This window comes from Physeter macrocephalus, chromosome 8 (genome assembly GCF_002837175.3).
Source record: "Physeter macrocephalus isolate SW-GA chromosome 8, ASM283717v5, whole genome shotgun sequence".
In the NCBI taxonomy this organism is placed as follows: Eukaryota; Metazoa; Chordata; class Mammalia; order Artiodactyla; family Physeteridae; genus Physeter; species Physeter macrocephalus.
Window position 1 is genome coordinate 134295607 of NC_041221.1, and position 16707 is coordinate 134312313.

At 38.9% G+C, this 16707-nt stretch overlaps 1 long non-coding RNA gene and 1 pseudogene across 1 annotated transcript in view; one reads left to right on the plus strand and one right to left on the minus strand.

The window, feature by feature from the left end:
* Positions 1–210: 210 nt before the first annotated feature.
* Positions 211–16707, minus strand: part of LOC114486768 (uncharacterized) — a 59284-nt gene continuing 42787 nt past the window's right edge. Inside the window, exons 2-3 of the long non-coding RNA XR_008618134.1 lie at positions 709–823; positions 211–250 (exon numbers count right to left, since the gene is read on the minus strand). This is a non-coding gene — a long non-coding RNA (uncharacterized lncRNA). The remainder of the gene's footprint in view (positions 251–708; positions 824–16707) is intronic.
* Positions 4365–5589, plus strand: LOC102982236 (sorting nexin-5-like; annotated as a pseudogene).

Here is a 16707-nt window from a genome sequence, read left to right on the forward strand (position 1 = left end):
TTTTCATTTTCTGAAATTCTGGGGATGACCAGTTTGTCAGTTGGCCCTTAAGCTTTGACTCTTCTCACGAATATCTACTTGCTCCAGGTGACCTCACTTTGGTGCTCACAGAAGCACTTATTAATTTACAAAAAGCATTCCCTTATAGCTTCTTCTCAGTACAATAAAAAGGCTTCTTTCCATTCTAAGTTATTTCTTTTTGTCCTGATTCTTACCTTCTTGACACAGTACCCATCTCAAACACGTACTCCTAAAAATGGTCAAGAAAAAGATAACTGAGGGACTTCCTTGGTGGCGCAGTGGCTAAGAATCCACCTGCCAATGCAGGGGACATGGGTTCGAGCCCTGGTCCGGGAAGATCCCACATGCTGCAGAGCAACAAAGTCCGTTCGCCACAACTACTGAGCCCGCGAGCCACAACTACTGAGCCCGCACGCCACAACTACTGAAGCTCTCATGCCTAGAGCCCACGCTCTGCTACAAGAGAAGCCATCGCAATGAGAAGCCTGCACACCGCAACTAGAGAAAGCCCGTGCACAGCAACAAAGACCCAACGCAGCCAAAAATTAATTAATTATTTTTAAAAAGATAACTGAAAATAAAATTCAATATCCTTGAGTCTGGGATATTGAAAGCCCAGAAAAAGATGATCAGCCACTATCTGTGCTTAAATGATCTTGTATTTTTTAAAAGGAAAGCTAAACTCACCCCTTGATCTTCCCAAGGTGGCCCTTCCATTCCAATTAAAATAGACATTTATTTGTCCACAACATACGGTCACTGCAGTCTCTGGGCCTTTGCCCCATGGTGTTCTTCTTCTGTTCTGAAAAGAAACCAGTTTTTTTTTATAATTAGTTTTTATTGTTTTTTTTACATTTTTATTGGAGTATAGTTGCTTTACAATGTTGTATTAGTTTCTCCTGTACAGCAAAGTGAATCAGCTATATATCCCCTCTTTTTTGGATTTCCTTCCCATTTAGGTCACCACAGAGCACTGAGTAGAGTGTCCTGAGGTATAAAGTAGGTTCTCATTAGTTATCTATTTTATACATAGTATCAATAGTGTATATACGTCAATCCCAATCTCCCAATTCATCCCACCCCCCCCTTCCCCCTCTTGGTGTCCGTACATTTGTTCTCTACATCTGTGTCTCTATTTCTGTTTTGCAAATAAGATCATCTATACCATTTTTCTAGATTCCACATATATGCGTTAATATACATTATTTGTTTTTTGCTTTCTGACTTACTGTCACTCTATATGACAGTCTCTAGGTCCATCCACATCTCTACAAATGACCCAATTTCATTCCTTTTTATGGCTGAGTAATATTCCACTGTATATATGTACCACATGAAAAGCAACAGGTTTTGATCCATAATTTCCTTCAAGGTCTAGTCCAAGGTTCACCTCCCCTAAAAAGCCTTTTCTCAGCAGCCCTGACTCACACTGTGCCTCCAGTCCTTGGGCCCCTCAGTGCCTGTATACAAAGCCACCTATTCCTGCTGCCCACCCCTTCTCTATTTCTACACATAGTACTCTGCTTCCAGGCTGCCGGCCTGTCCCGAACAAAACTGTGAGCACCTCACCAGCAGATTCAGGCCTTTTCATCTCTTGACTCTCCCTGAGTGTCTAGCATGGGGCCAGATCTACTTGCTAAGTAAAGAAAAGATAACCTAGAGAATTTCTATCAGCTAGAGAAGATTCAACCTTTAGAAATTACCCAAATTTCTCAAATCCTAATATATAACAGAATTGAAAATCCCTTTGTCCTCTTAACCTTGCCAGAGCAAGGAAATTAAAAATTGGTATACACGATGGATAAAGAAAATACTTATTATTTACCTTCTCATGAGTTCACATTCAGCATCTGTTTTCTTACAAAGTTCCAAACAGCATCACTGTTTACAATTACTAAGAGCCACATTCATCAAGTAGATACACAATATTTTACTGATCATTTCTGTGGCTAGATGTTTAGATCGCTTTAAAGTATTATATGATATGATATGATATGATATTATATTACATTATATAAGAAATGACACTGTGATCAAATGACACTGTGATAAAACTTTGACTGTGTTTTGGATTATTTCCTTAGGATAGATTCCTAAAAGTGGATCTGTCAGGTCAAAAGTTACGAACATTTTTATTATGCCTGATGTATACTATAAACCCATGACAAATTCTTAAATACCTTTCGGCTCTAGGATATTATAATTCTACTGCTAAGAAATGGAAGCCCCCAATGGTAAACATTTTTTAAGGCAGGCAGAATAGTAAAAGTCAAGAAAGCAAGACTCTGAAATCAGATTGCCAGAGTTCAAATCCCAGTTCTATCACTTGCTATCTATATAGACATAAACAAGTTACTGAATCCTTCTGAGACTATGTACATAAAGAACAGGGTCTGGCACGTAGTAAGGGGTCAATAAATGTTAATCATTATCATTGCTTTTAGATTACCAAAAAGAAGATGAATCTATAATTCAAAAAGCCAAGAATTATTCTCAAATAATACAGAGGAAATAAACATAAAACAAATGACAAAACAATACTCCTGTACCTAGAACATAAGTAAGCAGGTTCATTTACTGTGAATACTATTTACACTACTGTGGTTATTAATTACATATAAATAAAAATAAATACCATTTTATTGAGTGCCTGTTCTCTTTAAAAAACTTTACATACACTGTCTCATTTAATTTAATCACCACAACAACCCTGTATGGTGGTAGTATTAATAACAATAACAATGATAGCTAATAATTTCCAACTGCTGATTATGTGCCATGCATGGCTGTAGATAATAATTTATTAATCATTATAAAACCTATGAAGTAGGGCTTTTCATTTTACTATTATCCTCATTTTACAGACAATATAATTGACGTACACAGAGGTTAAAGAACTTGTCCAAGGTTACATAGCTAATAAGGTAGATATTATTCTATCCACTTTATAGTTAAGAAAACTGAGACTTAGGGACTTCCCTGGTGGTACAGTGGCTAAGACTCTGCACTCCCAATGTAGGGGGCCTGGGTTCAATCCCTGGTCAGGGAAATAGATCCCACATGCTGCAACTAAGAGTTTGCATGCTGCAACTAAAGATACTGCATGCCACAACTAAAGATCCCCCATGACACAACTAAAAGATCTCACATGCCACAATGAAGATCCCGCATGCTGCAACTAAAGACCCCACATGCCACAGGGAAGATCCCGCACACGGCAACAAAGACCCCGAGTGCTGCAACTAAGACCCAGCATAGTCAAATAAATATTTTTTTTTAATGAAAAGAAAAGAAAACAGAGATGTAAAGAAAATCGTCTATAAAGGTAAGCAACTGGGGCAGGCTTTGAACCAGTATCTGTTAGACTCTCAATCCACATTCTTTTGTTCTACCACTCTGCCAACTTTATGTGGATTTTCTGGGTACAGAGAATGCCCTATAAAGATTACAAATGTTTAAGGCTGGCTTCCCTCATTCTTGCCTTCTTTTTCCATAAGCCATGGGATACTGAGGACGGTCTCATTTTAACATGTGCCTCTGAGAAGAATATAATTGGAAAGGCAAGCCCAACATGAAAGCCCATATACTGAAATGTGTCCTTTAAAATGATTCTTTCTTTCTCCTGAGGCATTATGTGTTGTAGTCCTTTGAGAATGCGTACCTGAGAGTTTCTAAGGCTTACCTTTCAGATACTTGGGGATTCCTAAACAGGTGCTTACGGCAACTCTTCTTCAAAAGGTTTTTCAAATGGTTGCTACAGAAAGGTCTCCTATTTCTCTCTGCCTCAGAAAGTCTTCAAAATTCTCACCACTTGGAGAAACAAAAGCTGCTTCAAGCCTCCCAAAACACCTGGAAAATACTCACATTTATAAAGAGACTGAACCCACAGGAAGAAACTGGGATTGAAGTCTTAACTCTTGAATAAACTGATTGCTTCATCTTGGACAAACTATTTCCCTTCTCTGCGCCTCAGTTTCCTCTTCTGCAAGATGAGGCATTGGATTAGATGGTTTTCCAGGTCCAGTAGAGCTCTGATTCAAGGATGAAAATTAAAGTGAGTTTGGAGTCTATAGCAGTGCAATCCCAGGGGGGAACAGTTGTATGAAAGTCCAAAGCCCAGATTTGCAACCATTAACAGAAACAGATTTGCAACCATTAACTGAAACCCACCAGGGCTGGTTTAACTTCAACAGGGAAGGAAAGTGCCCTGGGATTCTGATTTAAGAATGCAAGTCCTGCTTTCTTGAGACGCGCCTCGCTGGGAGAGTGTCAGGGGCACCGTGTCCCCGTGGCAGCCTGCAGTTGGCGGCTTCAGCGTGGCTCAGAGCCAGGCCACGCTCGAGGCCCGTGTCACCATGGCCACAGTTCCCAAGTTGCTGCAGCAGCAGGAGGAGGACCACAGCAAGCTGAGATCTGTATCAGTAGACCTGAATGTTGATCCCTTGCTTCAGATTGACATACCTTATGCACTCAGTGAAAGAGATAAAGTCAAATTTACAGTGCACACCAAGACCACACTGCCCACGTTTCAGAGCACAGAGTTTTCTGTTACAAGGCAACATGAAGATTTTGTGTGGCTACATGACACTCTTATTGAAACTACAGACTACGCTGGGCTTATTATTCTGCCCGCACCTGCAAAGCCTGACTTCAATGGCCCTTGAGAGAAGATGCAGAAACTGGGAGAGGGTGAAGGGTTTATGACCAAAGAAGAATTTGCCAAGATGAAGCAACAGCTGGAAGCTGAGTATCTCGTGGTCTTCAAGAAGACTGTGTCTTCCCATGAAGTCTCTCTTCAGCGGCTCTCCTCTCACCGTTCTCAGTAAAGATCTCAACTTTCACATTTTCCTGGAATATGATCAAGATCTAAGTGTTAGGCGGAAAAATACCAAAGAGATGTTTAGTGGCTTTTTCAAAAGTGTGGTGAAAGCACTGATGAAGTCCTTTTTTCAGGAGTTATGGAGGTAGATGACTTCTTTGAACAAGAGAAGCATTTCCTCAGTGACTATTATGATAGGATCAAGGGTTCCTTTGCAAAGGCTGACAGAATGACCAGCGCTCATAAAAATGTAGCAGACGGTTACATCCACACCGCAGCCTGCTTTCATAGCCTGGCTTTAGAAGAGCCCACAGTCATCAAAAAGTATCTACTGAAGGCAGTTGAGCTATTTGAAAAACTTAGGAAAGTAGAGAGTCGAGTCTCCTCAGATGAAGACTTAAAGCTGACAGAGCTCCTCCAATACTACATGCTCAACATAGAGGCTGCTAAGGATCTCTTATACAGACGCATCGAAGCCCTCATTGACTATGAGAATTCAAACAAGGCGCTGGATAAGGGCTGGTTAAAAAGCAAAGACGTCAAGCTGGCTGAGGCACACCAGCAGGAATGCTGCCAGAAATTTGAACAGCTTTCTGAATCTGCAAAAGAAGGGCGAATCAATTTCAAACAAAAGAGAGTGGCAGCATTTAGGAAGAATCTGATTGAAATGTCTGAACTGGAAATAAAGCATGCCAGGAACAACATCTCCCTCCTGCAGAGCTGCATCAACTTGTTCAAGAACAACTGAACAAAGGATGTGACTGTGAAGAAAGCCAGCATCACTTGCACTCAGATCATTACCACGGAAGATTTATTACCTATGACTTTAATTTAAAATGATGTGAATAAATATTTTGATTTCTAAAGATCTTAACAATTACCCATGTTGGTTTAAAAATATTTCTATTGCATGCTACTTGGACACAACTAATCTTTATGCATTTAATACCTCAGAGTGGGTAGAATCTAAGTACTGGGTTCTCCTCTAATTTGTCTTTCGTAACTAAGAAAGGGTGCGGGAATCTCATGCCTTCTGGAGCCTGTGTAAGGAGTGGCCTGGCACATGCTGCCTCACTGTTCCATGTACCCATGCCCCTACAAACCGGTTACTTTAGGGTAGATGCCGATTATAGCAGATAAGTCAGCTGCCTGTTACAGGTAAGAGACATTCCATCTCTTCATTAAGTAATTTTCCCTTTCTTACTCTCCTGGTTCTTTAATCACCTTGAGTTGTTTGTACTATAACAAGAGCAAGAAAAATCTCATATCTTTATATACACCCTTTGCAGCCCCATTTTTGTAGTAGGGGAAAGAAATATCTTAAGGGTATAAGAACAAGTAACAAGGCCTAATTTAGAAGATGGTCAGATCTACATTAAGAAAGATGTGACCCCCTCCCTAATGGGGGGGGGAGCTGTATGTGTGTGTTTGGTCTTTTTATAAAGTGTACAATAAAATAATAATCTATGCTCGTAAAAAAAAAAAAAAAAAATGCAAGTCCTGGGAATTCCCCGGTGGTCCAGTGGTTAGGACTCTGCGCTTCCACTACAGGAGGCACAGGTTCTATCCCTGGTCACCTGTAAGCCACACGGCACTGCCAAAAAAAAAACAGAATGTGAGTCCTTTGAGAAATTATTTAACGTGGACTTGAAGGATTTGGTGGATGAATGTAGGCAGCGGTAAAGGAATAAATCTTCTTCAACTTTGCAGAAAAGAGCAAAGCAGCATCAAATCCCTTTCATATGTTTTTCCCTGTGCTAAAGACAGGAGCAAAGATAGGCTCCTGCTGCCACCTTGTGGCACACTGGACAGCTTAGAAGGAAGGGTTTATTCAATGTGGGTCCCCCCCAGTCTAAAATACCCTCAAGAAACCACATCTTCTTTCTCCCTTACAATTACACAGAGCTTGATTACTCACTAAACACTTTCAACCCTATGATCTCGTTTCATTCTCCCAGCAACTATGTTGAGTGGCAGGAAGGAGTTCTAATGCCATTTTACCAGATAGACTATTTGATTTACCTACCGTCACAGTAATTGGCAGTCAGGACTTGAACACACATCCTGACTCTAAATGAGACAGTTCATTCACTACTATGTAGGAGTGGGGATGAAACAGGTTTAGGTATGCTCTAGGCCTAGGAATTTGAGAGAAAGAAGCTTGGGAATAGGAAAGCTCAATTTCTTGTGCAGACACAACTGGCCACAGGCTACAGTCAGGCTGCATGTCTATAGAAAAAGACATTCAAATAAGCCTGGATTCCTGCCTTCCTTCCTGGTTTGCACATTTTTGGTTAACATCTCTAGCCACTCCAGCTGGCCTCCCTCCCTCTGGTCCCCAACCCCAGACTATACATCGGGGCTCAAGACTTATAGCTAAATGCTGAACACCAAACAGATCCCAGGCAAGGGAGCCACAACATCCAGAAATCAGCAAGAACTACTGGGAGCACCGCTGTGTCCCTGGGTTAGAGCTCATAAGATTTGTGGCTCAGCCAAAATCTTCTTATAAGTTTTCGTGGGAAGCACAATTGGCTTGTCTCATAATGATGTCATGCTCACTGAAACACAGGGGCAATGCTGGGGTTACATGATTTACCAACTGGCACATAGGAATGGCCTAAAATTAATCTGAGTGTCCAATTACTCCAAGGCAACCATAACTTCTTTGATATGGAATTACAAAGCCCAGTGTCTAAATCTTCCACTACCATAGGCATTCCTTTTGGTTCATTCATTCAGTCATTCCCTAAGTGAGTAGAGCACATTCACCAAATGAGTAGGGCACTGTTATAATCCCTTTGATTGAGATTTTGTTGCCTAGTGGTGAGCAGAGGGAAATAAGGAAAGAACATAATTACAAATGCATGTGAGATATATATATTAAGTACTTGGGGGTTAGGAGGGAAAAATAAGATTCCTTCTGGTTTGGGTGTGAGGGGATTGGGGGCAATAAGTGGATAAAGAATTATTTCACAGATACAGAACACAAAACACTTTGCAGTCTGGCCTTTACAAACCTTCTCTGCCTTCTCTCCAGCTACTACTTTGTTCTTAACCTACCACATTCCGAACATAAATTTTCTTCAGTAATTTAAGGATTAAGAGTTTAGGCTTTGGAATCAGATAGATCTTGGTTCTAATCCCAGCTCTGACACATTATACAACCTTGGGCAAGGCTGGAACTTCCCCAAGCCTCAGTTTCCTGATCTGCAAAGTAGAGATTACAGTAATACTCATTTTAAAAGGTTTTTGTAAGAGTCAACTGATATCATGTATGCAAAGCACCTAGCTTTGTGCTAGATGCACAGTAAAAACATAGTAAATAGCAATCAATATTGTAAGTTATCTCTGTGCTTTGATCTTGTTTTCTTTGCCTGAGATTCTCTTCATATTCTCAGACTGTTTTACCCCTATTTCTCTTTTAGAGCCTTCACAAAAGTCTATTTTCTTCAGCGCCCAGGTCCTGCTAGTGGTCCCTGAGTTCAGAACCTTTGTTCATACCTACATGACTGTGTTTATGTGACATCAACTTGTATTTGTTTATGTCTGTCTTTCACATCTGTGAGGCTCCAGAGGGCAGCAACTGAGTCTTATTCATTATGCACTAGCACCTAAGCACAATACATGACTCATGGTACCCCTAGAGAAATTACTGTTGAATAAATAAGATTATATTTGAACTGGATCTTAAATAAGTAGGATTTATTTTTTTTTTAGTATTTATTTATTTATTTGGTTGCACCAGGTCTTAGTTGCAGCAGGCGGGCTCCTTAGTTGCGGCTTGTGGGCTCCTTAGTTGCGGCACACGGGCTCCTTAGTTGTGGCATGCAAACTTTTGGTTGCGGAATGCATGTGGGATCTAGTTCCCTGACCAGGGATTGAACCTGGGCCCCCTGCATTGGGAGCTCAGAGTCTTAACCACTGCGCCACCAAGGAAGTCCCCAATGAGTAGAATTTAAAGCATACTTCCGAATGGCCTTTTAAATGTGAATATTAACCTATTAATGTTGTACACTAAACCACTGGAACCCGCTATATTGAATATCAAGCATTAGCCTTAAGATGGGCTGACAGCATCATCCACCACAGTACAGACAGCAGAAGCAAGAAGAATTAAAATCCTGAAGGCTGTGGAACAAAAACCACAATCACAGAGAGTCAAACAAAATGAAACAGCAAAGGATTGTGTCCCAGATGAAGGAACAAGATAAAGCCCCAGAAAAACAACTAACTGAAGTGGAGATAGGCAATCTTCCAGAAAAAGAATTCAGAATAATGACAGTGAAGATGATCCAGGATTTCAGAGAAACAATGGAGGCAGGTGTTGGGAAGTTGCAAGAAATATTCAACAAAGACCTAGAAGAACTAAAAAACAAACCAACAGAGATGAATAATACAATAACTGAAATGAAAACTACACTAGAAGGAATCAATAGCAGAATAACGGAGGCAGAAGAACGGATAAGTGATGTGGAAGACAGAAAGGTGGAAATCACTGCCACGGAACAGAATTAAGAAAAAAGAATGAAAAGAAATGAAGACAGCCTAAGAGACCTCTGGGACAACATTAAACACACCAACATTCACAGTATAGGGGTCTCAGAAGGAGAAGAGAGAGAGAAAGGACCTGAGAAAATATTTGAAGAGATAATAGATGAAAACTTCCCTAAAATGGGAAACAGTCACTCAAGTCCAGGAAGTGCAAAGAGTCCCAGGCAAGATAAACCCAAGAGGAACATGCCAAGACACACAGTAATCAAATTGACGAAAATTAAAGACAAAGAAAAAATATTAAAAGCAACAAAGGAAAAATGACAAATAATATACAAGGGAACTCCCATAAGGTTATCAGCTGATTTCTCAGCAGAAACTCTGCAGGCCAGAAGGAAGTGGCATGATATACTTAAAGTGATGAAAGAGAAGAACCTAGAACCAAGAATATTCTACCCAACAAGGCTCTCATTCAGATTTGCTGGAGAAATCAAAAGCTTTACAGACAAGCAAAAGCTAAGAGAATTCGGCACCACCAGACCAGCTTTGCAACAAATGCTAAAGGAACTCCTCTATGTGGGGAAGAGACCAGCAACTTAAAACAATCTTGTACACATATAGACTGCTATATCAAAACCTCATGGGAACAGCAAACCCAAAAACTACAATAGATACACACACACAAAAGAAAAAGCAAGCCAACCTCAACACTAAAGATGGTCATCAAACCACGAGAGAAGACAACAAATGAGGAAGAGAAGAAAAAGACCTACAAAAACAAACCCCAAACAATTAAGAAAATGGCAATAGGAACATTCATATCAATAATTACCTTAAATGTAAATGGATTAAATGCTCCAACCAAAAGACACAGACTGGCTGAATGGATACAAAAATAAGACCTGTATATATGCTGCCTACAAGAGACCCAGTTCAGACCTAGGGACACATACAGACTGGAAGTGAGGGAATGGAAGAAGGTATTCCATGCAAATGGAAATCAGAAGAAAGCTGGAGTAGCAATACTCATATCAGAAAAAATAGACTTTAAAATAAAGACTATTACAAGAGACAAAGAAGGACACTACATAATGATCAAGGGATCAATCCAAGAAGAAGATATAACAATTGTAAATATCTATGTACCCAACATAGGAGCACTTCAATATATAAGGCAAATACTAAGAGCCATAAAGGGAGAAATCAACAGTAACATAATAATAGTGGGGACTTTAACACCTCACTTTCATGAATGGACAGATCATCCAGGTAGAAAATCAATAAGGAAACACAGGCCTGAAATGACACATTAAAGCAGATGGACTTAATTGATATTTATAGAGTATTTCATCCAAAAGCAGAATAATACACATTCTTCTCAAATGCACACGGAATATTCTCCAGGACTGACCACATGCTGGGCCACAAAGTGAGTCTCTGTAAATTTAAGAAAATTGAAATCATATTAAGAATCTTTTCCAACCACAACACTATAAGATTAGAAATAAACTACAAGAAAAAACAGTAAAAAACACAAACACATGGAGGCTAAACAATATGCTACTAAACAACCAATGGATTACTTAAGAAATCAAAGAGGGAGTCAAAAAATACCTAGAGACAGGGACTTCCCTGGTGGCACAGTGGATAAGACTCCAGGCTCCCCATGCAGGGGGCCTGGGTTTGATCCCTGGTCAGGGAACTAGATCCCACATGCATTCTGCAACTAAGAATTCACATGCCACAAATAAGGAGCCCACGTGCTGCAACTAAGAAGCCAGCGAGCCACAACTAAGGAGCCAGCAAGCCGTAACTAAGAAGCCAGCCTGCTGCAACTAAGACCTGGTGCAAATAAATAAATAAATATTAAAAAAAAAAAACCTAGAGACAAATGAAAATGAAAGCCCAACAATCCAAAACCTATGGGGTGCAGCAAAAGCAGTTCTAACAGGAAATTTTATAGCGATACAGTCTTACCTCAGGAAACAAGAAAAATCTCAAACAACCTAAACTTACACCTAAAGCAACTAGAGAAAGAAGAACAAACAAAACCTAAAGTTAGTAGAAGGAAAGTCTCATAAAGATCAGAGCAGAAATAAATGAAATAGAGACAAAGAAAACAAGAGCAAAGATCAAAGAAACTAAAATCTGGTTCTTTGAAAAGATAAACAAAATTTATAAACCTTTAACCAGACTCATCAAGAAAAAGAGGGAGATGACTCAAATCAATAAAATTAGAAATGAAAAAGGAGAAGTTACAATGAACACCACAGAAATACGAAGGATCATAATAGAATACTACAAGCAACTATATGCCAATAAGATGGACAGCCTAGAAGAAACGGGCAAATTCTTAGAAAGTTACAACCTTCCAAGACTGAACCAGGAAGAAACAGAAAATATGAACAGACCAATCAATAGCTTCACAGGCGAATTCTATCAAACATTTAGAGAAGAGCTAACACCTATCCTTCTGAAACTGTTCAAAAAAATGGCAGAGGAAGGAAAACTTTCAAACTCATTCTATGAGGCCACCATCACCCTGATACCCAAACCAGACAAAGATACCACAAAAAAAGAAAATTATAGGCCAATATCACCAATGACATAGACACAAAAATCCTCAACAAAATACTGGCAATCTGAATCCAACAATACGTTAAAAGGATCATACACCACGGTCAAGTGGGATTTATCCCAGGGACACAAGGATTTTTCAATATCTGCAAATCAATCAGTGTGATACACCACATCAACAAACTGAAGAATAAAAACCATATGATCATCTCAATAGATGCAGAAAAAGCTAATGACAAAATTCAGCACCCATTTATGATAAAAACTCTCCAGAAAGTGGGCACAGAGGGAACATACCTCAACATAATAAAGGCCATATAATGACAGAACTACAGTTAACATCATACTCAACAGTGACAAGCTGAAAGCATTTCCTTTAGAACCAGGAACAAGACAAGGATGTCCACCCTCACCACTTTTAGTCAACGTAGTTTTGGAAGTCCTAGCTATGACAATCAGAGAAGAAAAAGAAATAAAAGGAATAGAAATTGGAAAAGAAGAAGTTAAACTGTCACTGTTTGCAGATGACATGATGCTATACATAGAAAATCCTAAAGATGCTACCAGAAAACTACTAGAGATCATCAATGAATTTGATAAAGTTGCAGGTTACAAAATTAATTCAAAGAAATCTCTTTCACTCCTATACACTAACAATGAAAGGGCAGAAAGAGAAATTAAGGAAACAATCCTGTTCATCATTGCAATGAAAAGAATAAAATACCTAGGAATAAATTTACCTAAGGAGACAAAAGACCTGTACTCTGAAAACTATAAGACGCTGATGAAAGACATCAAAGATGACACAAAACAGATGGAGAGATATACCATGTTCTTGGGTGGGAAGAATCGGTATTGTGAAAATGACTGTAATACCCAAAGCAATCTACAGATTCAATGCAATCCCTATCAAATTACCAATGGCATTTTTCACAGAACTAGAATAAAACTTCTTCAAATTTGTATGGAGACACAAAATAGCCAAAAGCAATCTTGAGAAAGAAAAACGGAGCTGGAGGAATCAGGTGCCCTGACTTCAGACTATACTGCAAAGCTCTATTCATCAAAACAGTATGGTACTGGCACAAAAACATAAATATAGATCAATGGAACAGGATAGAAAGCCCAGAAATAAACCCATTCACCTACGGTCAATTAATCTACAACAAAAGAGGCCAGACTATACAATGGTGGAAAGACAGTCTTCAACAAATGGTGCTAGGAAAACTGGACAGCTACGTGTAAAAAAATGAAATTAGAACATTCTTTAACACCATACACAAAAATAATTAGGATTAAAGACCTAAATGTGAGACCAGACACTATAAAACTCTTAGAGGAAAACATAGGCAGAACACTCTCTGACATAAACTGCAGCAATATTTTTTTCAATCCATCTCCCAAAGTAATGGAAATAAAGAGAAAAATAAACAAATGGGACCTAATTAAACTCAAAAGCTTTTGCACAGCAAAGGAAACCATAAACGAAAAGACAAGCCACAGATTGGGAGAAAATATTTGCAAATGATGTGACCGACAAGAGATTAGTCTCCAAAATTTACAAACAGCTCATGCAGCTTAATATCAAAACAAACAACCCAATCAAAAAATAAGCAGAAGACCTAAACAGACATTTTTCCAAAGAAGACATACAGATGGCCAGCAGGCATATGAAAAGATGTTCAACATTGCTAGTTATCAGAGAAATGCAAATCAAAACTACAATGAGACACCACCTCACAACAGTCAAAATGGCCATCATCAAAAAATCCACAAACAATAAAATACTGGAGAGGGTGTGGAGAGATGGGAACCCTCCTACACTGTTGGTGGGAATGTAAACTGGTGCAGCCACTATGGAGAACAGTATGGAGGTTCCTTAAAAAACTAAAAATAGAGTAAGTATGATCCTGCAATCCCACTCCTGGGCATATATCCAGAGAAAAACATGGTCCAAAAGGATACATGCACCCCGATGTTCATTGCAGCACTGTTTACAATAGCCAAGACATGGAAGCAACCTAAATGTCCTTCGACAGAGGAATGGATTAAGAAGATGTGGTACATATATACAATGGAATATTACTCTGCCATTAAAAAGAATGAAATAATGCCATTTGCAGCAACATCAATGGACCTAGAGATTGTCATACTGAGTGAAGTAAGTCAGAGAAAGAGAAATATCCTATGATATCACTTACAAGCAGAATCTAAAAAGAAATGATACAAATGAACTTAGTTACAAAACAGAAACAGACTCACAGACTTAGAGAACAAACTTATGGTTACCAGGGGGGAAGGGTGGCGAGAAGGGATAGTTAGGGAGTTTGGGATTGACATGTACACACTACTATATTTAAATTGGACAACCAACAAGGACCTACTGTACAGCACAGGCAACTCTGCTCAATATTATGTAACAACTTAAATGGGAAAATAATTCGAAAAAGAATAGATACATGTATATGTATAACTGAATCACTCAGCTGTACACCTGAAACTATCACAACATTGTTAATCAACTATACTCCAATATAAAATAGAAGGTTAAAAAAGAAAAAAAATTTTTTAATAAAATAAAAAGATGGGCTGACAGGACCAAAGTGGGTCAAAATTTCATTAGGGAAGGCTGGGATGGCTGCACAGATGAATAGATGGAATCTGGAGCCGAGGTGGATGCTTAGGAAACAGGTGCAGGCCTTCCTTGGGTAACCAGGGGCACTTTGGGGGTCTTCAGTGGAGGAGGGGAAGGAATCCCTTTAAGAGTGGATAGGAGATTCAACAATAGAAAGAAGAGGAAGACAAAAGACAAGTATCTTTTTCCAGGATGACCCTAAGAGGAAGACAACACATTATGTTATACAGAAGATCACCAAAGAAATAAAAGGAATAGAAATTGGAAAAGAAGAAGTTAAACTGTCACTGTTTGCAGATGACATGATGCTATACATAGAAAATCCTAAAGATGCTACCAGAAAACTACTAGAGATCATCAATGAATTTGATAAAGTTGCAGGTTACAAAATTAATTCAAAGAAATCTCTTTCACTCCTATACACTAACAATGAAAGGGCAGAAAGAGAAATTAAGGAAACAATCCTGTTCATCATTGCAATGAAAAGAATAAAATACCTAGGAATAAATTTACCTAAGGAGACAAAAGACCTGTACTCTGAAAACTATAAGACGCTGATGAAAGACATCAAAGATGACACAAAACAGATGGAGAGATATACCATGTTCTTGGGTGGGAAGAATCGGTATTGTGAAAATGACTGTAATACCCAAAGCAATCTACAGATTCAATGCAATCCCTATCAAATTACCAATGGCATTTTTCACAGAACTAGAATAAAACTTCTTCAAATTTGTATGGAGACACAAAATAGCCAAAAGCAATCTTGAGAAAGAAAAACGGAGCTGGAGGAATCAGGTGCCCTGACTTCAGACTATACTGCAAAGCTCTATTCATCAAAACAGTATGGTACTGGCACAAAAACATAAATATAGATCAATGGAACAGGATAGAAAGCCCAGAAATAAACCCATTCACCTACGGTCAATTAATCTACAACAAAAGAGGCCAGACTATACAATGGTGGAAAGACAGTCTTCAACAAATGGTGCTAGGAAAACTGGACAGCTACGTGTAAAAAAATGAAATTAGAACATTCTTTAACACCATACACAAAAATAAGCTCAAAATGGATTAGACCTAAATGTGCGAGAGGACACTGTAAAACTCTTTTAAAAGAAAACATAGGTGGAATACTCTCTGACATAAATCAAAGCAATATCTTTTTCGATCTGTCTCCCAGAGTAATGGAAATAAAAACAAAAATAAACAAATGGGACCTAATTAAGCTCAAAAGCTTTTGCACAGCAAAGGACACCATAAACAAAACAAAAAGACAACCCATAGAATGGGAGCAAATATTTGCCAATGATGTGCCCAACAAGGGATTAGTCTCCAAAATTTACAAACAGCTCGTGCAACAATATCATCAAAAGAAAACAACCCAATCAAAACATGGGCAGAAGACCTAAATAGACATTTCTCCAAAGACAACATACAGATGGCCAAGAGGCACATGAAAAGAAGTTCAACATCGCTAATTATTAGAGAAATGCAAATCAAAACTACAAAGAGACATCACCTCAAAACCAGGCAAAATGGTTTTCATCAAAAAAAAATCCACAAATAATAAATGCAGCAGGGTGTGGAGAGAAGGGAACCCTCCTACACTGTTGGTGTCAATGTAAATTGGTGCAGCCACTATGGAGAACAGTATGGCGGTTCCTTAAAAAACTAAAAATAGAGCTACCATAAGATCCTGCAATCCCACTCCTGGACATATATCTGGAGAAAAACATGGTCCGAAAGGATACATGCACCCCAGTGTTCACTGCAGCACTATTTACAACAGCCAAGACATGGAAGCAACCTAAATGTCCATCAAAAGAGAAGTAGATAAAGAAGTTGTAGTACATATTTACAATGGAATATTACTCAGCCATTAAAAGGAATGAAATAATGCTATTTGCAGCTACATGGATGGACCTAGAGACTGTCATGCTGAGTGAAGTAAGTCAGACAGAGAAAGAGAAATATGATATTGCTTATATGCAGAATCAAAAAAGAAATGATACAAATGAACTTATTTATAAAATAGAAACACTCACAGACTTAGAGAATGAACTTATGGTTACCGGTGGGGAAGGGTGGGGGGAAGGGATAGTTAGGCAGTTGGGGATTGACATGTACACACTGCTATATTTAAAATGGATAACCAACA